This window comes from Drosophila teissieri, chromosome 2R (genome assembly GCF_016746235.2).
Source record: "Drosophila teissieri strain GT53w chromosome 2R, Prin_Dtei_1.1, whole genome shotgun sequence".
In the NCBI taxonomy this organism is placed as follows: domain Eukaryota; kingdom Metazoa; phylum Arthropoda; class Insecta; order Diptera; family Drosophilidae; genus Drosophila; species Drosophila teissieri.
The window spans coordinates 703,677-726,761 of NC_053030.1; the positions used below are offsets into that span (position 1 = coordinate 703,677).

The 23,085-nt window shown below is 42.0% G+C and overlaps 1 protein-coding gene and 1 long non-coding RNA gene across 2 annotated transcripts in view; one reads left to right on the plus strand and one right to left on the minus strand.

The window, feature by feature from the left end:
• Positions 1-23,085, plus strand: part of LOC122612162 (ionotropic receptor 40a) — a 54,647-nt gene that overhangs the window by 26,573 nt on the left and 4,989 nt on the right. The gene's annotated exons all lie outside the window — the stretch shown is intronic.
• On the minus strand, positions 5,713-7,447 carry LOC122612163. The gene is made up of 3 exons (XR_006325593.1): positions 6,192-7,447; positions 5,965-6,132; positions 5,713-5,843 (listed from the first exon to the last, which is right to left on the minus strand). It is a non-coding gene; the product is annotated as an uncharacterized LOC122612163 (long non-coding RNA).

A 23,085-nucleotide genomic window follows, 5' to 3' on the forward strand; every position in this document is an offset into this window, starting at 1 on the left:
ATTCAACAATTTATTAAGAAATACGGCATTCAGCATGCGTATACAGCCGTGTATGCCCCTCAAGCTAACGCGTCAGAACGGGTAAACCGTAGTATTATCTCTGGAATCAAAGCGTATGTTCATCCGGATCAGTCTAATTGGGATGAGAAACTTAGTAGCATATGCTGTTCCTTGCGATCCAGTTGGCATTCAGCTGTTAACAATACTTCATATCGCTTGGTTTTTGGTCAGCTCATTATCACAGAAGGTTCTACATACAAGCTGTTGAGAGAATTGGACTTGTTAGAGGATCGAGCAGTTCAATTCAGTCGAGAGGATTCTGTGAATATTCTTAGAAAAGATGCAGTCAAAGCAATGAAGCAACAACAAAGTCGGAATGAGAAGTCGTATAACTTAAGAAGCCGAGTCGTGGCATATACCGTTGGCCAGGAAGTTCATCGTAGAAACTACCAGCAAAGCAAGTTTGTAAAAGGTTTTAATGCCAAACTAGCACCAGCATTTGTGAAAGCTAGAATAAGAAGAAAGCTAGGTTCAACTTATTACGAGCTAGAAGACCTTCAAGGAAAACTAGTTGGAAAATTCCACGCGAAAGATATCAAACAATGATATAAATTAGCTCTCCAAGCTGGTATCACACATTGTGAGAACATGTCTCCCAAGTGCGATTTCAGCGGTGGGGATTTGTAGAAAGTGCTTGTCGAGCTTATATACGAAAAAAAACTATAAATATGGAAACAAATTCATTTGTATGGATAGTCCATCAAGATAGGGTGGCGCCATCTATGGCGGGAAACTCAGCCCTGCCGTACTGGCAACTTCGAAAATAGAGTAGTTCTCTGGCTGCCAGTGTACTGTCATTATTGTCAACTTTGACGAATCCATATTTCCGATCTGGGGTAACCTTTTGAGCCCACGCTTCCAGATCGGTCTTTTCCACTTTGGCCATCATCGAGAGCAGTTGTCTTCTGGGAGCAATTAGTTTTTTTTTGATCGTGATTGAATTGCATTAGCAATGTGTTTCCAATAACGACAAGCTAAGTGCAAGCTATGTACAATTAAACAAACAAACAAACAAAAAAAGTAAAATTGAACGAGAAAGAAAAAAAAATAAAACGCGACAAGTAGTAAAAGCCAGTGGGAAAGAAAGAGCAATTGTGTTGTACTGGATGCCAGGGCTGAATGCAGGGTAAATATTTAATAACCCCGGTTAACGAATTAGGAAGTGATTTTTTTGTTTTATTTTTTTTTCTTTGGCGATTTTTCTTTTTTGAAAAAAAAAATCATAGCGTGGCACCTTGTGTGCAGTCCCATAGGCAAAAGTTAAGCGGAAAAGTGAGCCAGCATCGCAGCGCCGTAGCCGTAGTCGTCGAACAATTGACCAGCAAAAAAAAAAATGTAAAGGAAAAGAATAAGCAATGATGACGTCGTAAAATGGAACTTCGAAAACCCTAGCTTGTCCCAAAAGCAATACCTGTGCCGCCTGCAAAAATAAACCAAAATATATTAAATAAAGGAGAAGAAACGAAAACGTAGCTGCTAGCCAGTGCAGGCGATATGACGTCGAGCTACCCTGTTAATAAGCTCATACTTTGCGACTAGTGCCATTCTCCTCAGCGATATTTACCGATATCACCTGGTAGTTCGACCAATGGGTTAATTAAGAAACCAATTCGTTTAAAGTTTAAAAGTTATCCTCTCTTGTTACTGTATAGGGATCATGAAATTGAAAAAAAAGGCAATCAAATAAGAGAAAAAATGTTGTTGAAGTGAACAGGTGAAAACTAAAATACAAAGTAAAAAGAAAAGTATTGAAAAAAAAAATTAAATCGCTAAAACAAAAAAAAAAGTAAACATATAATTCCGCAAGCTGAAATCAAACAAACCTAATAAAAAAACAATTCCTAAATACTTATGTGATTATATTACCAAAATAAAATAATGAAAAGAAAAAAAACCGACGACGACTTAACTTTGTAACCAAAAAACGAGAACTTTTTTTCCCAGCCGATGGCCGCAGCCAAATCCAATTCGCCGCCGGAATTGGATTTGCTGTAAGTGCTCTATTACATATATTGTTTTATTCTACTCTTTATTTAGTTATTTCGTCATCGGCAAAACGCAATGAGCTTTACAAGCTGCAGTAATCGGTTCGCATTAAAATTAGTTTTGTTTTGATTACGCCTTTCGTCTTTTGCAATGCAATTATGCCTTTTTTTTTTTCTTTTCACTTACATGAAAACGAAGAATTTGGATTAACGTAATACAACAATTTACCTTCCCATGTTTCATTCTTATTATTATTACTATTATTATATTATACCTATTAATTATTGAATTACACTGTTTTATATAAGATTAACCCAGTTCTTTTCCAGCAACATTTATCTCTTTGCCAATAATTTACTATACTTATATATATAGCTAATTTCTTTAAATACATTTATCTATTCATAACTAATGATAAAACTAAAGATATAACGAGAAATGAAATAGGAATTTAGGTGAATTATGACAAAAATATATACTTATAGAACTGAGATGAATATGAAATGGATAGTTTATAAATTACTATGTTATTAAACGGTTATCAAAATGAATTTTAGATAAATTTCTCCTAATCCGGGGGTCATGGATATCAAAGTGTCATGGCATGAGTAGAAGGTAGTCACTTCAAGGGATCCTAAGTGTAATTTGTAGGACCATAAGGATCGTGGAAGGGTGGGCATTACGCAGACTTGCGTGATAGAAGAAGTGATGTTGGCAAGTGTATCCCTTATTTTCTCCCTCTTCAGTTTTTTTTCTTTCTATTTTTATTCTATCCTTTTCTTTTTTTCTGTTCGTCCCCTTTTTGTCTATAAATATAGTACGCGAATTTTAATTATTTTTCAATAGCAAACGAGCATTTTAACGTGGCGGTTCTTTCTTTTGCTGATCCACCCCAAGCCGACTAGATATCTGAAATGTCGAGGACATCGCGTGCTTCGTTAACACGTTAATATTCCACCAGCTCAGTCTTAATAAATCGTTATATGCTACAAGCTGTCTGGGAGAATTAAATTTTTGTCTCGCCAGAGCAGTCCAATTTGATAGTGACCATTTAATTTTTTGCATGTTTCCTCCAGAATTCCCGTAGCCCTTTCGTCGTCTTTAGAGAAGAGCTCCCGCGGTGTGACATACCGTCTTGTCGATGTCGTCCCAGTTGCAAACGCAGTGATGAAAGGAATAATTTTGGGTGGCATTACTTGTGCCCTGAATACTCCATCCTAGCATAGATTTTGATGCGATAGGCTCGTTGCGTCTGCCTTCACGAATTTTGCGGGGAACAGCAAAGGTCCAGTTGTTTGCGCCGATTAGAAGCATCGGTGCAGCATTCCAATACGATTTTATGGGCAATCCATGTAGGTGATTGTATTTGCTGCCAAGTTTATGTGCGTCAACGGTTTGCTTAGGGAGGACAAGGTGTTTGATTGAGTGCACGTTGTTGAGCCACAGTATTCTTCCACTCCCCATCGCCGATATTTGTATTTGGGCTTTGAGAGACATTTTCTCCGTACGGGTGGTGTCTCCGGTCCACTGCAGACAAAGTGGTTCAGAGGTAACAGGAACCTTGAGGAGCTTCAGAATTCCTTCATCGATAAGTGTTACAGATAAGCCCTCGTCCAAAAACGCATACGTGTCGACCTTTGCTCCGTTCCCATATAGTGTTACCGGCAGCATTCGAAAGTATGATTCTTCGAGGCCAGTTTCTTGATGCTTGATGCTGCTTATGCTAAATTGTATATCCAGTCACTGAATGATTTTACAACATGGATAGAAGCACTGCGTGGATGCATGGCCCAGCTTAGTTTATGATGAGTGGGTAACTTGTCAACAAGCTCGCGCAGAAGCATTGGGTTGTCAAGATGTGCGTACAGGTTACAGGCCTCCATTGTGGCGCACGCGTTGCGCACTGCCATCGCAAAGTCGATTAGGGACTCCAATCGATCTTTGTGTATACTTTTATTTTTACGGATTTTGTGAGCCGGTCGAGGATCTGTTTCGGTTGCCCAAAGAAGGTTTTCAGCGTCTTAATACCCTCCGGGACGAGTTCCGGCAGTAGCAGCTTATCACGAACCAATTCGTAGGCTTTCCCTTTAAGACACTTCTGAAGAAGAAGCATGTTCTCAGCGTCTGAAAATCCGGCTACCGAGTGAACAGCTGCTCGTACATGCTGATGAAGATTGGCCAGTCTGCTGGGTTGCCATTGAAAGTCGGCAGATCCGCTGGTAATATTTTCCTTGCTGCTAGTTGGGATGCAGTTGGTCCAAATAATAGGATGTGCCTTTCCTGTGTCCCCTGCTGCTGTGCAAGTATTGCATATTTCCACTTGGCGTGTCTCTTCTAGCATCTCTATCATCAAGTTTTTTGAGCATGGAGTATATGATGTCTCAGCTGGCTTATTGGGATTGGATTCGATTTGTATTATGTCGCCATCTTTCGGCAAGGTATTTGCCAGTTCGTTGCGATGTAAAGCGGCTTGCTGTGAGGTGGAAGGGGTATCGTCGACAAGTTTGCACAAGTCGCACGTTCATTGTGACTGTGCAATAGAGGCATCGACTCCAACGCAGGCGAAGTGGTACCAAGTACCGAAGTGGTACCTTGCATACGTCGCAGTTTTGGACGCCGCTAGATAGACGGCTCTTATTGCATGAACCGCAAAGAGTTAGATCTCTCTCCATTTCCGCTATAAGAATTCAGTCGGTTTCACAACTAGTGGCGTCGTTCCCTGGCGTGATCTACTTCAACAGAGTTCTACACATGCATAGCCTTCATAAGTGTACGTGTGTGTTTTGGCTTATAGGTATGCGTCTGTTCCGTGTGAAATTCACAAATGGTTGGCGTCACTTTTAATTGCGCTTTATATTGAGTATTTACAAAGTTATTTAAAGAAATCTTGAGGCACTAATTAATTTGGGCCTAGGGAGAGCAATACTAAACAACCTTTTGTAGCAGTCACTTTATTTTTATTACATTTTTTTTAGCAAAGCGAGCAGCTTTAAAAAACTTTGTTTTTTCTCCTTCGCCAGTGTTTCCTTAAGAGTCGTACAAGTTAAGCCCTATCCAATAACCGCAGATCATGGGTAACACTTTACCAAAGGTTTTCAGGGTTACGCCTTTTTCGCCTAGTTGGCCGTTGAATTTAAATTACGGCGGTAACAACAGTTTTTTACCAGTTGAGATAGTACCTTTTGGTTAAGTGGTGTGGTAAATAGTAAATTTTATACTCGAAAATGAATGTTTTTGGAGGCAGTTTTCTCAATTTTTATCCAATTTCGACAAATACTTTTCATTTGTTTTCTCTGAAAATGCTAATATGTTACATATTTAATGTTTTAAAAACAAAAAATAAATAAATTTTAAAGAAAACAATTTAAAATTTTTTTTTATTGTCATTTTTTTTTTCTATTTTTACCTTTTTTTTACCTTTTTGTTCAAAATAATCATTCAATTTTACTTCATTTAATATTTTTGAAGAATAATTAATCATTATACATTCATTTAAAATCATTACAAAGTCAGGGATTGAAAAACAATTCTGATAAAGAACATATTCAAGAACAACACCTCATACTTCAACGCCATGGAATTTTTTGGATTCAACCCTTTTGAACTATTACCTGTCGAATGCGATGTCCCACGCAACGATACTAAATTTGAATTTAGTATAGCATTTGTATCTAATGCGCCACTGTGCGCCGTCTTATTGCAAAACGATCCGTAAGATAGTTTCATTCATTCAGTCCAAAACATGAGTCGCTTCACTTGATATATTTGCAGGACTTCAACTACAAGATTGAGCACCTCTATGAGACAAAAATGAAATGAATGAGTCGAGTCTCGTGTTACTATTTGTCAAACTCTATAAAAGGAAGCTCAGATTAAAGACCAACACAAGCAGCCTTTTAGAAAGAGGATGCATACCACTTCAACATTCAAGCGCTAAAATTACATCCTTGTTGTAGTGGATGGCTTTTTGAAATATATCTGGCTCTACCCAACTCGTAGCGCCGGTGTCGAAGAAGTGTTTATCTGTCTCGAGAAGCTGTACATTCCTCGCCGCATAGTTTCTGTCTCCACTAAATCCATTCATTCCTTTCGAAGAAACTCAAAGCTATATTTCATGTCACGTGCCGTGAGAGCCGGCTACCTACTTCAAATAGACTCTGATAAACTCTACGGACAGATATCAAACCGCGTAACCCTTCCTTCCCCTGGCCGCATATGGCCATTGCCTCAAAATATCAATTAAAGGTCCTGGTATCTGGAGGCGTAGAGTTGATAGATGCTCGTATGTCATTGGGTTTCCTTAAAAAGAACTTTGCTTCCCAAAGTTCTCCAAAATTCGGACAGTGCTGAGGGTTTAAGTGCCGCGGAATATGCCGCTTTGTGAGTTCTGGAACCACCACGTCAATGACTTTTTGGCTGAAGACCTTCGTCCACTGCTGTACAGACTTATCTGCAGCGATTAAATTAGTACCGCAGTGGCTGTACATGTGTCGATCCAGTCCTCTTCGGCTGATAAAACGTTGCGGTGCCCAGAGGAAATGTGCGGTGATACCGGTGACCAGCTCTATATAAATAGCTTTACAAATGATACAAATGAATAGCTTTATAAATGAATAGCTAGTAGTATGTATGAATGATGTATGATATGTATGAATGTTATGAATGAATACTGTAGTATGTATGAAAGTATGCTTTAAATGTAGAATGGCGTGTTGGCCAAGTGGCAGAGCTGTGAGGCAGAACTTATTTCGTGGATAGTGCCTAAATGATTGGAGACCTATGTATGGTGAGAGGTATAGTTAATTGAACCCAACTGCGAGTAAATTTGTGTGTCCCGTTCATGTCCTGAGATCAGAGGTATGCGCACGCGGCATATTCAGAAGATGATCCATAGCAAAACATATGCATCTGGAAAGAAACAACATTGCTTAAGTCGAATCCAAGCCAGCGTGGACCATGGATTTGTTGGATATCTGGGAGCTTTTCGATGTATTGCTGCCAAAGCTCAGCTAGCGTGTCTGGTAAGGAATCATCTCAGTCAAGTGCTCCAGGTTTGCTGAATGCGGAAGGTCCAGGTGTCTTTCAGGAGGATCTTTGACATAACGATCACGGGTGCTAGGAACTCCAACGGGCAAAGACATTCCTAAGACATGTTCTGCAAGAAGTTATTTATTGCGTTTGTCCTTCGCAAACTGTTGGATCATGCGAATGGCCATATATTGAGCTGTGGTAGAAAGATGGTCAATCATTAGAACTGCCCGAGAATCGAGAGATTGGAAGCGTTGGAATGTCTGATGATGGCGCTTGCATTGTGGCTTGTATCGAGGCTTGCATCGGGTCTTGCGACGGACGTTGGAAGCTTTATGTATTGATATTCAAAAATGCTGCAGTAAATTCTGCTATATTCTATTACAAATTGATTATACAGGCTTGTCGAAAAAGCAGGCCTACTAATTTTTGGTGATTCTGATTAAATTGTTTTGATAAATCATCCAGTGATCGGAGGCGTTGAAGAAAATTTTGTTTTGTTTTCTCGCTAAGACTGTCTTTTTTAAAGTTGCGGTAGAGCTTGGTTAGTCTACCCTTTAAAGCCAAGTGCGTTGTATAAAGATAAGCTGCTGCGTTGCTGAGAAAGGTGGATTTCAATAACCCTAATGAATTTATTTATGGTGTGAAAACTTAAAATCGAAACCAATGGTATTCAACAAATATATTCGCGATCATTTTTTCTCTGCTCGAGCCGGTCGTTGATCGATAAATTGGAAAGGGAAACAATCGCCCATACAAGTACAACAAAAGAATAAACCAGCCAAGCGATACGCACAAAAGATTGAGCTATTAAGCAAAGCCCTAGATGGACAGCCTTATAAAAAAATTAGAAAATATATACATATATATATAAATATATAGTACAGCACAAGACTTCCAGGCAATGACAGAAAATTGTGCAATTTATAAGGTGACAATTTTCAATGGCGTAGAGATGACCACTGTAAAAATAACAATACCTATTATAACAACAGAGGAAATTTCCCAGGTAGCCTATCTAGAGGCGACCCAAATATAGGAAATAATCAGTGAACCCAAGTGTTGGAGCAGTAGTTGAATTGGAAAGAAATACTTGAAATTTGTATTGTTAAAGCAGTAGTTTAAGTTAGAAAGAAATACTTGTGGAAATTTGAAAACTCGGAAACTTTAGAAAGATAAGAAATGTAAATATAGCATAGCAGCTTACATACGAGCTTAATTTGTAGTTGCCCTCATTCGATTACTCTTCTACTGAGTATACCTCGTGTGAGCAGTTTTTTCGTAAGCACAGAAGAGTGAAGCTGGGCCAGCGCAATAATATAATCGTTTTTTATTTGGGAAAACTCTTCCAGATTTTTCATGGCGCCTAGAAGGGCGCTTTAGCATTGGTGAACGGTTAGCCCCAAATCTTGAACGTTTAAGTATCTTCGTGCACACCAGCGAGTTAGAGGATGGGTCATATCGATTAATTCGTGTTGGAGGCAGATTGTTTAATGCGCCAATTCCGTATGATGCCAAATTTCCCCTATTGCTGTCCCAAAAGTCAGAATTCGTTACGTTGTTTCTTCGGAACTTACATGGAACGCATTATCATGCAGGTGCCAAAGTGATGGTGTCGCTTTTGAGGCAGCAGATCTGGCTAATCAATAGTCGAGAAGCATGCACATTTTTTGTCGGGGACTGTGACCACTAATTTCCGTATAACCCTGTTCTGCTTGATCAGATAATTGGTAATTTGCCCGCCGATCGGGTCAAGAAAGTTGAAGCTTCGCGGAAAGCCCCCCATTAAGACTTATGTGCCTGTCATCGTGTGTTTTTTGTCAAAGGCGGTTCATCCTGAGCTCTTCGTCGATCTATCTACTGACAGCTTTCTATCTGTTTTTAAAAGGTTCGTCGAAAGGAGTGGTCTGCCGGAGAAGGTTAACGAACTGATTTCTTAGTTTCTGCTCGCTACGGATTGCAACGGCTAGATTTGTCCCATCAAATTTATGATTTGTGGGATTGCCCGACCAAAGAGAAGACAGAGTTTCTGATTAGAATAGCCTTTTTTAAGTGACGCTTGACAAAGTGAATCCTGATATACTCGCCTTCGGATGCGCTTCGTCGCTCCTTTGTCGTCCTTCTACAGCTGGTCCCGCGTCGCTTTCGACGCCGTATCCGTGCCGGCTCGACTGATCCTTAGGATGTTATGGGGGCAGCGTGTATCGTCCGTGAGTCAAGCTATCTCTCTTCCCCGAACCTCCATTGCCGACCACTGACTCCACCGTCCCTTTTATGTGTGCCAGGCACTCGTCGCCTCTGCCAACGGACCACCTGCTGGATCGTACGGGGCTTAGGATGTTATGGGGGCTGGATGTATCGTCCGTGAGATAAGCTAGCGCTCTTCCCCGAACCACCTTTGCCGACCAATGACGCCACCGACCCTTTCTGACCACGCCAGGTCCTTGTGATCGCTTGTTCTTCTCTTGTTCTTCGCTTGTAGAGATCCTCCTTGGAAGCCCGCCTCGACACTCACTTGTCGTTCACTTGTTCCGGGTATCGCTCCGCGTACTTTTAATGTCTCACTGTCGACCTCCGCGTATTTTCACTGGTTGACCGTACGGATCTCCGTGTACATTTACTGACTGACTGTCTCGAGCTGCGCCTGCGCCGCCCTTTTATAGGTCACGTTAGTTCACGGTGCGTCCTCTTTGTGTTCGTCCAAAGTCCACACCGTTACCGTTCGACCTCTGTGCCCTTGGCCGGTTTGGGTCGATAATGTTAGACTAGTCATCAGGTTAACATGTTTGAAAACGTTGTCCAACACTGATATGGTCTTCCAACTTTTCAATAAAAGCACAGCATTATTTAATGGAATTTGTCCATATATAAATGCCCACGCGGCTACAGTCTAGTTTTTTTTCACAACCAGAAAAAATTTACTGCTGTATCTTCGTGCGTGTCTTCTTAATAGAGTTAGAGGTTACGTGCATCTACTGACTAGCATCGTCAGATTTGTGAAAATAGGTATAGAGTGATCTGCTCCCGGGCTAGAAAAAAACACAAATCGTCTTAAATTATATGTGGCATCTATTTTCCGCCTTGGAGCACCAAACACGGAGCAAAACCTCCTCGGGAGGACACAGGCAGTCAATCTCCCAATTGTTTGTTTTAACCGAATGAAACCACGCTTTTTTGGCAGTGTCAGTGTTTAACCTTCCGGCATAGGAATATTTATGGCTACTTGGACATCTCGATCCATATATATAGGTGCTCAATAAAACAGCTACCAAAATTCCGCACGCCAGGATATGTTAATCCGCACCTGTTGACTTTTCCTGCTTGGCGAAAATATTGGAAGAAAAAAACGGATTGTTTTCGTATATGATGGTTAAAATTAAGTAGTGAAAGTGGTTGTTACTGAACCATATGGGTGTCAACTGGCTAAAGTGTGTTTCGTAAACGGAGTTATGTATTAGTCACATACAGTCTTCATCCTCTCAAGCACCGACAACATGGATCACCATTTCATCTCTGAAAGGCCTACATTATTAAAAGAGCATTTAAGAAATTATAAAAATTATTGGGAGACTGAATGAGAAAAAAAAGAAAAAACTAACCGAAATTAAAAGACTAGACAAACCTTAAATAACAAGACAACTTCTAATTTAAATATTGCTACCTCATCTGGCCCAATGTTACTTTTTATTAGAAACAGTCTCGATATTATGTATAGTTTTTAGGAGTTAGAAAAACAAAGAGCTTACTATAACCATCAGGACAAGAAATGAATTTCAAGAGCTCTATTACATATAAATAAATAATTTAAATAGTATCTTGAAGAAATCATGAATTAACAGACCTGTAGTTTTCCTGAATTGACATGACAACATAACTTAAATCGAAAGTTTTTCTAAGGAATCTTCGAATATTCTATCACGAAGATTATGGTCGGGTTAGGTAGAGAAAGCTAGGATTAAATTGAACCGAAGACCTTGCTACAGTTTAGTCCTGCCGCAGTCGATAAATTTTTGCTGTTTTAAATTTCTAGTTCAGTTTTTTTACATTTTCTTTTTCTTTCTTCGTATTAAATTTATAGGAGTCGTATCATATTAATTTCCGAAGGAATCCCAAAAATTAAAGTATTTGTTGACTGTTAGGAAAAGGGAATCTGAACCACCCAATCTCCGAAAGAGCTAAAGGTTTAGAGGATTCCAACCGCCATCCTTCCTTACTTAGTAAAAATTGTGTAGAAGAAGTACAACTAGTGTCGAGAATTAGTTATACCACTCGGACGCTCATTCTTAGTCATCCGTTACATTACATTAACGCCCAGCGTATGGCAAGCCACGGCGCGATTATTAGCGCACTTATTAGATAATATTGATGGTTTGACTCTGATCGGATATAAATACTTAATTATCGCTCAGCTTAATAATAATTTAATATAATATAATTATAAGCAAGAGAGAACGCTATAGTCGAGTTCACCGACTATCTGATACCCGCAACATTGAACAAGACCAGTTGTAATAGTAAATATTAACGTAAATCAATCTTTGTTTTCCTCTTGCTCATTTATTTGCTTATTTATCTAAGCAACGCTTTAATTTTATCTAAGCTTTGTACTAAGCATTGGAGCGAAGAACTCTCTAATTTTTTATCTTAGTCGTCTACATACTCTGCTGCATACAAACGCTGGTTTGACCCTTTCGCTGTCAAATAAACTACAATAAACGAAGAATACTATTTGACCAATAATTGTTATTCATTTAGAAGCTAATGAAAAAGATCATTGGCTTAAAAACCTATGTGAATTGCGAGTTGCCAGTTAATATACGCTCTAAAGTATTTGTTGCCTGGAACTTGTGATGATGCAATTAAATGCTATTGCCGAACAGAAACCTGTAGAATTTAATTCAACTCACTCGGTGCAATCATGTAGTCCTACTTACAATAATCCAGTCATCAACGCTAGTTATAAATACAGCAGACTAATACAACTTACCCGATTTTACCCGTTAAAATGTCAAACTCAGGGAAAATGTAAAAAACAACAAAACTTAAATTTCTGCTGAAGGTATTATGGAGAATAATTGAGCACTTTGATCAACGGTGTTACCCATCATTTAGGGTGCTAACATGTCTTTTACAAAAATTGTGTAGATGCATGGATAACAAAGAACTCTTGATATTCTTGTCATGCTTTAATTCACAGAAAAGGTATAAAACTAGTGGTTGGAAACTGTTCGCCAGTCAGAGCGGAACAATTGCGTGCACCGACCGTGTAAGTTCGGCGTGATATTTTCAGAGCTCTAGCTCAGATAGATGAAGGCAATACGGCCGACATACCGGAAGCAGTCCTTTTGAACGCCCTCGTTGGATGCTAGGCAGAGAACGGAACCATGGTGGTAGGATCCATTCAGTTAGACCAGCCCAAACAATTGACACGCCCATTACCAGGGTTATATCGTCTTTAGCGATCCAGAATCTGTCATCACAAAGCAATCTCCAAAGGCGTGACAAGGATCGGGAACATGGCTTTTTTAGTTCGTCCTCAATATGTTTTCGGCAGACCGTCGACATAATGCAAAAATGGGGAGTACATTTCGATGGTTCTACTAACAGATTAAGACTTGAAGAATTTATTTATGGAATAAAAGCGCTCAAAGGCAAAACGTTGGGGAGTGACTTTTCAAGTATGTGTAAGAACATTCTTGTATTGTTCACCGGTAACGCTAGATCCTCTTAATGGATATACCACAAGCAAGTAGATGGAATTGTTCGGTCAAACTTTTGTGCGTCACTCCGTCAACAATATACGGACTATCGATAAGACTTTATCAACAAGGACTTGATAAGGACACGAAAGCAAAAACACGGTGAACCGTATTTCGCTGTCAGTTACAAGCAGTGGCCCCTTTAATTGATAAGGCATCTAAAACGTCTAAAAACGTAGCTCTGCTAAAAAGCTAATGTGTTGGAACTATGAAGACATAATATCTGTGAGAACTGCTTACTGATCGTCGAGTCTTCTGCTACGGCTGTGGTAGGACGGTCACCTACAAGCCGCAATGTCAAAACTGCCTTCAAAAGCAATGGGAAAATCGACGAACGGGTGAATTCACCCAGAACCGAAAGCCCTGAAAAATGTAACTCAAAAGACCACATTAAATAAGCCAACGATGGCGGATCTAATAGGACTCATATCTAATAGGACTTATATGAAACTTAAAGCAGCCAATTCTCACTGGCTTATTAATTGCAACTCTCCCTTTAGTCTGGACTCCTCTATCAGTCCGCCTAAAACTGATACCGGAGTTGCCGCCGCCCGTCCCAATGAAATTACGCCCATCAGAAGAACGTGTTACCCGCGTGTTTCTATGCTGAAGTAAGAAATCGTATATTTCAGGATATAAAGCCGCTATGCAATAAGCGGACGATTAGATTAAAGTAATATTCAGCCACCAGCAGAAACCTTCTTTTCACGTCGAGGCCTCTCTGGAAGCTGAATACGCAGCAAAGAAGATAGAGCTAATGCGTTCGCCGATCACCTTCAAAATATAGCATATATCATAAAAGATCTTAAGCCCTAAAAATCACCTGGTCATTTCTTGGTGACACCAAAAATTATCATAGAAAAATTCTCAAAAATCATGGAACGATCGAAAGGGTCAATCGCATCACAAACGAAATTCGTACTGCTTTTGAGCACAAGCATTTGACCGAGTCTGGCTGGAAGGACTAAAATACAAGATAACAAAACGGCTTCCCCAGAGTGCACACAAAGTATTTGAATCTTATCTCTTAAAAATGTTTTCTGTGAGGTGTAACAGTTCGACTTCACACGACAGCGTTATCAAAGCTGGAGTCACCCAAGGTAGTGTACTGGGCCCCGTCCTTTACACCATATACACAGCAGACAAGCCTAAAAACTATCAGCTTACAACCTCTACGTTTGCTGACAACGCCGCAATACTCAGCCGATCCAGATGCCCAGCAAAAGCAACCGTAAAACTTGCCTGTCATCTTAAAACAGTGGAAAGAAAAGCAGACATGTAACATGCACACTGAATAGAAAAACCTGCCCTGTACCCTGAACAACAATCAGATGTAGTAACATATTTCAGCGTTCACCCAAATAGACGCCTCCCCTTTCGACGTCATATAGAATCTAATAGGACTCATATGAAACTTAAAGCAGCCAATTCTCACTGGCTTATTAATTGCAACTCTCCCTTTAGTCTGGACTCCTCTATCAGTCCGCCTAAAACTGATACCGGAGTTGCCGTCCGATGAGATCGCTTCCAAGCCGCCGCCCGTCCCAACCCATGCCTAGTGACTCTTCAGGGACCATCGGCTGAACAATGTGTGGCCAACGCTTAAGTCATTGCCGGAAAGCCAGTTAACCACGAGTTTCTGTCAGTGGAAGGCAGCAACCACTAGCCTTTAAGGAATGGTCTTCTTGCTGCCCCATAAGGCCACCGTTGATTTGAAAGAACTGCAACTACGGGTGCGTGGGCAAATGTGCTGCTGTATGTCCTATCTACAGTGCAGCGAAATGTACTTTATTTGACTGCGCCCTCTAGTATCCTGCCATATATTGACACTCACTTAACGGTCCAATGCAGGACCGAGGATCTACCTGTAGTTATACTGGAACGTGGTTCTACTTGGTAGTGCCTTAGTAGACATCTCAAACCATACCAGCACCATGTTTCTCATGAATCGCAGGGCGCAGACGTACACGCTACCAGGAAAAACCATAGTGGGTCAAGTGGTACCATGCCAGTTCGCGATAAAGGAGACAAGGTACCGCCAATCAAAGTGGAAATACCCGCGGACTTACCCATCGACCTTTGCTCCAAGTGGAAAACTTTGGTGGAACGCATCCTGGGAGTATTCGATCGATACGATAATGACTCGGGCCATACCAATCTAGCACGGCATGTCATCGACACCGGGCAACCCCGGCCAATCAAACAACAAGTGCGTCGTCTAGCACTTTCCAGGAAGCCCGAGATGGAATAGCTGTTCGCCCGTCCACAAAGCCCGTGAGCATTGCCGCTTGTTCTGGTTAAGAAGAAGGCCGGGTTCAACCGGTGTTGTGTGCATTATCGACGTCTGAACGACGTCACCGTTAAGGACTCTTACCCCCTACCAAGGATCGACGACATCTTAACAACGATGCATGGCGCATGGCTTCTGCTGGTTTTCACAGTGCACTCTCGTGCGGCCGAAGACCACCTGGTCTGCGCTGTTTAAATTTCGAGAGCCGGAAGGACAATAAACTCGATGGATTCAACGACTCCCGCGGTATGACGTCGACATCCAGCGGCAAGCAGCACGGTAAAGCCGACGCCCTTTCTCGGCGCCCACCGTTCTAGGCGCTCCGTTTAAAAGACTTGCGATTGACATACTTGGTCCTTTGCCTACTTCTGCGCTCGGGAACCGCCATATTGCGGTGGTCATGGGCTCGGATCAGAGATATTCCAAGCTTGCCTCCGACTGCTCAACGTGCTGCACCCTTAATCGGATGGCATAGTTGAGAGGTTTAATCGGACCTTTCTGGACTACTTGGCAGAGTTGGTTGCCATCAATCAACGCCACTGGGACCAACTGTTGCCACTTAGACTGAGAAATCGCTTTACTTTATATGGTCAGATAATGACAAAAGCCAAAAAGCAATCCTGTCGCTGAGATAAGGCGTACTCTGCTGAAAGTCAAAAGATTGTTTTATTGGCCATAATGAATCAAATTATTACCAAGTAAGTCAAAAATACCACTAGTAGATAAAAGTTCGAGAACAGTATCCAAAGTAATATTTGAATACAAAAATTCACTTATTAGTAACTTGTGCAAGTATATGAAGGTTTGTAACCATTCAGTACCAAGGATTCCCTTAGGACTCCTTAGGGAGTCCCCAGGAATCCTTGAGGAATTCCTTTTTAATAAAATTTCAAGCAGGAAAAGAACAGAAATGCAGTACAGCTGGAAGGCGAAAAAAAGCCAACAATCATGCTTACGTACATTGTGTTCGAAAAGTAACTTTCAATGAATTAGTCAATACTGGAGCAGATCTGTGTTTGGTACTTTGAAGCATTAATTATACCCGTTACTCATAGGGTAAGAGGGTATACTCGATTCGTTGAAAAGTATGTAACAGGCAGAAGGAAGCGTTTCCGACCATATAAAATATATATAGTCTTGATCAGGATCAATAGCCGAGTCGATCTGACCATGTCCGTCTGGCCGTCCGTCTGTCTGTCCGTCCGTATGAACGTCGAGATCTCAGGAACTATAAAAGCTAGAAAATAAGAATAAGCATACAGACTCCAGAGACATAGACGCAGCGCAAGTTTGTCGATTCATGTTGCCACGCCCACTCTAACGCCCACAAACCGCTCAAAACTGCCACGCCCACACTTTTGAAAAATGTTGTAAAAATTGTTCACATTTTTGTTCGTCTTGTAAATTTAACTCTATATACCAAAAATCTTTTTGCCACGCCCACAAACCGCCAAAAACGGTCAGTGCTGTATTTTCTCTTCGCACTTTCACCAGCTGAGTAACGGGTATCAGATATTCGGGGAACCCGACTATAGCGTTCTATCTCGTTTTAAGTTAGGAAAAGGAAGCCTGACTGGATGCGGAAATGGTTTGACAGACATTTGTTTGACAATCAAATCGTAACTTTCGGGAGTATGACAATACCCGTTTAAATAGATGGCATAGATCTGAATGCAGAATTCCATTGTTTCCAATTTTTTTGAACAAACATCGTGCCAGCTTGATGTAGAGTTGTTGTTGTAATAATATATAATATATATAGAAAAGAAACGTTCATTGTTCTTTCTAGATGAAAATCTTGCTTACTGATACCAGTGATTCAGCTTGCTCTACGTACTGCTAACACTGAGCAGATATGGCTTGGCTAAAAGATTATCAAACCCATTACATTAAAGTACGGTACTTCAATCGTACTCGGAGCAAAATAGAATGGACAGAAACGTTTTTGATGCGACAATCAAACAAGCAATCGAGCAAGCAAATTGTGAGGGACAAGGAGTTACAAGGAGGAATAATTTTCACAACATTGGACTATACCAACGACTATTTCCATATACCGGTAAAGTTATATGGTATATACCTCATTTGGTATACATAAATGACAATGCGAGTATATATAAGGGGTATATTAAACTCACCAGTAGTTTTTACATGATTTTAATGACAGTAAAAATAAAACTCATTAAATCCGACGACGCGAAAAAAAGGTGAAGGGAGTGACATAGCTTGCTAAACAGAAAGGGTTGTGAATTACCTGGGCCAATTATCAGACCTTATTAAGCAGAGTTAATTTTCTTGGTTACATCATCAAAAACGGTTCTATCACACCCAGCAATTAAAAAACGCAAGTTCTAACAAATTTTCCCGTAACGTCTGATCGAAAAGCTACACAAGGATTTCTTGGATAAACGTCATATTTTCGAAAGTTCGTTGATGAAAAAAAAACTTTATCAGACCTTTTGAGCAAAGATGTCGAATGCTGAAGGTTTCATTTGAACAGTTAAAAGCATCTTTCATCATTAAACCAGAGGTACATACGGGCTTGTCTAATTTAGGTTTCGGCTCAGACAATGCCGTTTGAAGAAAAATATCACTCATTCGAACTGGAAGTCCTAGCAGTCATTGCAGCATTGACAAAATGGCGTGTGTACTCGTATGTCCTGGAAATCAAGTTCCAAATCGTCACAGATTGTAAAATATATTAGGAAGGTGATTGTCATTGTTGAGAGTGGCTAGGTGGGCAATGATTTTACAATACTATGACTACGAAATAGAACAACAATCAAAAACAAAGATGAGGCATGTAAATGCACTCAGCCATGTTTTGACAGAAAATTGATGGAGCTCAAATTGCTCAGGATTGCAAGTCCGATATTGTTAAAGGAAACAGACAGAGAACTAATCGTCGTTACAACTTAAATGAAAGCCGATATTAAAACATTTTTCAAAAGTGTGGGAGCTATGGGCGGTTTTGTGGGCGTTAGAGTGGGCGTGGCAACATAAGTCAAAAAACTGGCGTCGCGTCTATTTCTCTGTAGTCTGCATGCTTCATCTCAATTTAAGCTTTTATAGTTCCTGAGATTTTGACGTTCATACCATGTCCGTCTGTCCGTATGAACGTCGAGATCTCAGGAGCTATAAAAGCTACAATATTGAGATTAAGCATGCACACTCCAGAGACATAGACGCAGCGCAAGTTGTGACGCGGCCGCGCACAATAATAAATAATAGATAATAAATAACAAACAATAAATAAAACATAATAAATAATTCATAATAAATACTAAATAATTCAATACAATAACATAATTCATAATAAACAAGTCATAATAAATAATACATAATAAATAATACCGAATACATAATACATAATAAATAATAAATAATACCGAATACATGAGACATAATAAATAAAACATAATAAATAAGGCATAATACATAATAGATAAAACCATAACATAATGATCATCATAAACAAGGCCAGATTCAAACAAGGCGCGCAAGCGCGCCCAAATAACTAGAGGGGCACACTAATCCCGAAACCCGGCCACACTAAGTCGGTCAATTCGAGCATACGGACATACGGGCACACTAAGCCACGGGCTATATAAAGCGGGCGGCTGGCCTCAGGATAGTCAGTCAGTGGTCGGAGTCGACCAAGGTGGAAGTCACCAGCGAGCGGGAAAGCAGCAGGATCAGGATCGACGAGTGGTAACTATTGGAGAGTAAGATCAACCCCCTACGTATAATTCTCTGTGCTGACTTAAGGGTCCGAATTACGTATCTACGCTGACTTAAGGGTCCGTATAATTCTCTGTGCTGACTTAAGGGTCCGAATTACGTATCTACGCTGACTTAAGGGTCCGTATAATTCTCTGTGCTGACTTAAGGGTCCGAATTACGTATCTACGCTGACTTAAGGGTCCGTATAATTCTCTGTGCTGACTTAAGGGTCCAATTACGTATCTACGCTGACTTAAGGGTCCGTATAATTCTCTGTGCTGACTTAAGGGTCCAAATTACGTATCTACGCTGACTTAAGGGTCCGACATATAATTCTCTACGCTGACTTAAGGGTCCGTATAATTCTCTGTGCTGACTTAAGGGTCCGTATAATTCTCTGTGCTGACTTAAGGGTCCGAATTACGTATCTACGCTGACTTAAGGGTCCGTATAATTCTCTGTGCTGACTTAAGGGTCCTACATATAATTCTCTACGCTGACTTAAGGGTCCGTATAATTCTCTACGCTGACTTCAGGGTCCGTATAATTCTCTACGCTGACTTCAGGGTCCGTATAATTCTCTATGCTGACTTAAGGGTCCTACATATAATTCTCTATGCTGACTTAAGGGTCCTAAATATAATTCTCTACGCTGACTTAAGGGTCCGACATATAATTCTCTACGCTGACTTAAGGGTCCGTATACTTCTCTATGCTGACTTAAGGGTCCTACATATAATTCTCTACGCTGACTTCAGGGTCCTACGTATAATTCTCTACGCTGACTTCAGGGTCCCACAACATAGGCTTACGTTGATTCAAGGGTACTCGACGAAATTCGGAGTAGCCGCGTAGGAAAGACCGCGTCCCAGGACGAAGACGCGAGGTACGAAGAGCCTCGCTGCGGAAGCCGGAACCTAGGCCGAGGGAGCCCGTACAGTTTTATATATAATTATTGTAACCCAGAAATTGAATGAATAAACTGCGTCTATATTTAAGCCTAGTTAAGGTTAACTCTGCGCATTATCACTGGGACTCGGGTCGGGAATTCCTCTCTAGCACCACTGTCCTGAAAGAAAGAAATTTCCTGGACGACCCTGGCCAGCCCTGACTACCCGAGGCACGGCTGAACGTCACAGGTGGCGCCCGAACAGGCTAAAGTGGTGATTAGAGGAAACCGACTCCGGGAGAGTGATGTCTAGTTGGGTGTATATGGCAACAAAACCCGAACTAGCAGAATACGCGAGTGAATTCGGATTGGATCCGTCAGGGAAAAGCGAGGAGTTACGGAGAACATTGGCTGCTTTTTCGAAGAGGACAGACCACACAGAGGCGACAAAAAAGAAGCTGATACTGCTGGCGGAAAAGTATAAGAAGGAGAAAAGCCCCACCCGACATCCAGAGATCGTGATAACAGAGACAAACACAAGGATGGACGACGGGAAGGAAACAAAGATGGAAGGAAAAATGGAAACGGGAACAATCGATAGAGTGCGGAATTGGGGGATCAGATACCAGGGGACGAAAAACCCGCTGGAATTCCTCGAGAAAATGGAGCAGTGGGCCACCGGATACGGACTACGGCACGATCAGCTGGTCCAAACAATGCCGTTTATACTGGAGGGAAGCGCCATAGATTGGTGGAACACGACACCAACAAAGATCGACTCATGGGTTCAATTGAGAACGGAACTATTAGAGTACTTCTTACCACCGAGGAACGAGGAGCAGTTGCAAACCCAAATAGCACAGTTGAGACAGAGGGAGAACGAGCCAGTAAGAGAATACGCGATGAACCTGAGGAAGCTCATGAGGTTCACGAAACTGTCAGAAGCTGAAAAGCTGGATTGGGTATACAAGAACTGCAGGACCAAGCTAAAACTGTACACAAGGAGGAACGGATTCACAACGCTAACGGAGTTCCTTAAGCTAGCCGAGGAGGTGGAGGAAATTTAACAAACGGGAGCACAGACCGAACAAACAGGACCACAGGCACTAAGACCAGAGGTATGCATGAGATGCGGAGGAACCGGTCATACGGCCCGCACATGCGGCAACCCACCAAGGCTGTTCTGCTGGGCGTGCGGACGAAACGGAGTCAGGACAACGGAGTGTTGCCGAGCTAATGCGGGAAACGGAGGAGGCCTGGGCCAGTAAAGCTGGCAGCTCAGGCAAGAAGAATAGGTCCAGCAACAGGCGAGATGAGATGCGACGGCTACCAAATAGTAGCAAAATTCGGAATAGGGTGTAGGAGTGCCAAGGGCATAATAGACACCGGAGCAACGAGAAGCGCGATCAGTAGGAACATGTTTCAGGATCTAAGAGGAGAGGGACAGTGGATCAGGATAAACGCGGAAATAGCGCTGGCGGACGGATCACGGCGGAAGGCGATCGGAGGATTTGGAGCAAGAGTGGAGTTCGGGGGTCGGAGATTCGAAATAACATTCATGATCCTACCGAACGTCGATGGCGGAATCCTACTAGGGATGGACTTTCTGGCAGGAGCAGGAAGTACACTGAGATGTGGCGGATTAGAATTGGAGATACGAGGGGTCGAAGACGAGAGGAGGAAGGAGGGGCGAAACAAAGGAGAGGCGACGACGCTACGAGAGCCGTCCGAAGAGGAAATCGACACATTCCTGGAGGAGAACAAGCGCATATTTGAAAACATGGAGGGAGTCAGCAACGCAGCAGTGCACAGGATATACCTCAAGGACGACAAACCTATTAAACAGAGGTATTATCCACGAAATCCGAAACAACAGGCCATAATTGATGAGCAGGTAGACGAATTACTCAGCCTGGGCCTAATAGAACGATCACGAAGTCCATACAGCGCACCGGTGGTATTAGTAAGAAAAAAGAATAACGAATGGAGAATGTGCATCGACTACAGGCTGTTGAACGATAGGACAGAGAAGGATGCATACCCTGTGCCACGTATGAACTTTATCCTCGACCAACTGAGGGAGGCCAAATTTATAAGCACCATCGACTTGAAGTCGGGCTATTGGCAAATCCCAGTGGAAGAGAAAAGTAGACAATATACGGCGTTTACGGTACCAGGGCGAGGATTGTTCCAATGGACAGTAATGCCATTTGGACTAACCACAGCGCCAGCAACGTTCCAGAGAGCACTGGATAAAATCATCGGACCAGAGATGGAGCCATTCGCCTTCGCGTACTTGGATGATATAATCGTGATAGGACGAACCAAGGAAGAGCATCTAGCAAAACTGAAAGAAGTATTCAGTAGATTGCAACGAGCGAACCTACGGATCAACCCAGAGAAGTGCAAATTTTTCCAAAAGGAATTAAAATATCTGGGACACGTAGTAAGCGACCAGGGCATACGAACGGACCCCGAAAAGGTGGAAGCAATCAGGGATCTACCAGCCCCTAAGACCACCAAAGAGGTACACAGCTTTCTCGGGATGGCATCATGGTATAGGAGATTTATACCAAAATTTACGGAGCAAGCAGGACCGCTACAGGAATTAATCCGAAAAGGGAGAAAATTCGAGTGGAACGAACGCCACCAGGAATCCTACGACAGCCTAAAGGAGAGCCTGACAAAAGCACCGGTATTGGTATGCCCGGACTTCAGCAGGCAGTTCAAGTTGCAGACAGACGCCAGCGACGTGGGGATCGGAGCCGTACTGACCCAGGAAACAGAGGACGGTGAACACGTCATATCATTTGCCAGCCGGAAACTGAGTAAGGCAGAGCAAAACTACAGCGCAACGGAAAAGGAATGCTTGGCAATCCATTGGGGCATCGGAAAGTTTAAGATGTACCTGGAAGGATACCACTTCATAGTAGTTACGGACCATATGGCGCTTAGATGGCTAAACTCGATCAAGAGTCCGGCAGGAAGAATAGCACGATGGGCACTGGGACTCCAGCCATACCAGTTCGAGGTGCAATATCGGAAAGGGAAACTAAATGTAGTAGCAGACACACTGTCTAGAGCCCCACCGGCGGAACTAAAGGCGATCAGAAACACGGAAAGCTGGATAGACCGGAAGAATAGGGAGCTACAGGAGGACCCAGGAAACACAGAATACCGGAGAGAAGGAAAACGTCTGTATAAACTGAGCAAAGATAGATGGGACCAACACCCATGGAAACTGTGCGTGCCTGAAGAGGAGATACAACAGATCCTCGCAGAGAACCACTGCCAGGCGGAAGCAGGGCGGAGCTGCGAGAGTTGCCAGCAGTACAAAGTGGAGCAACAAA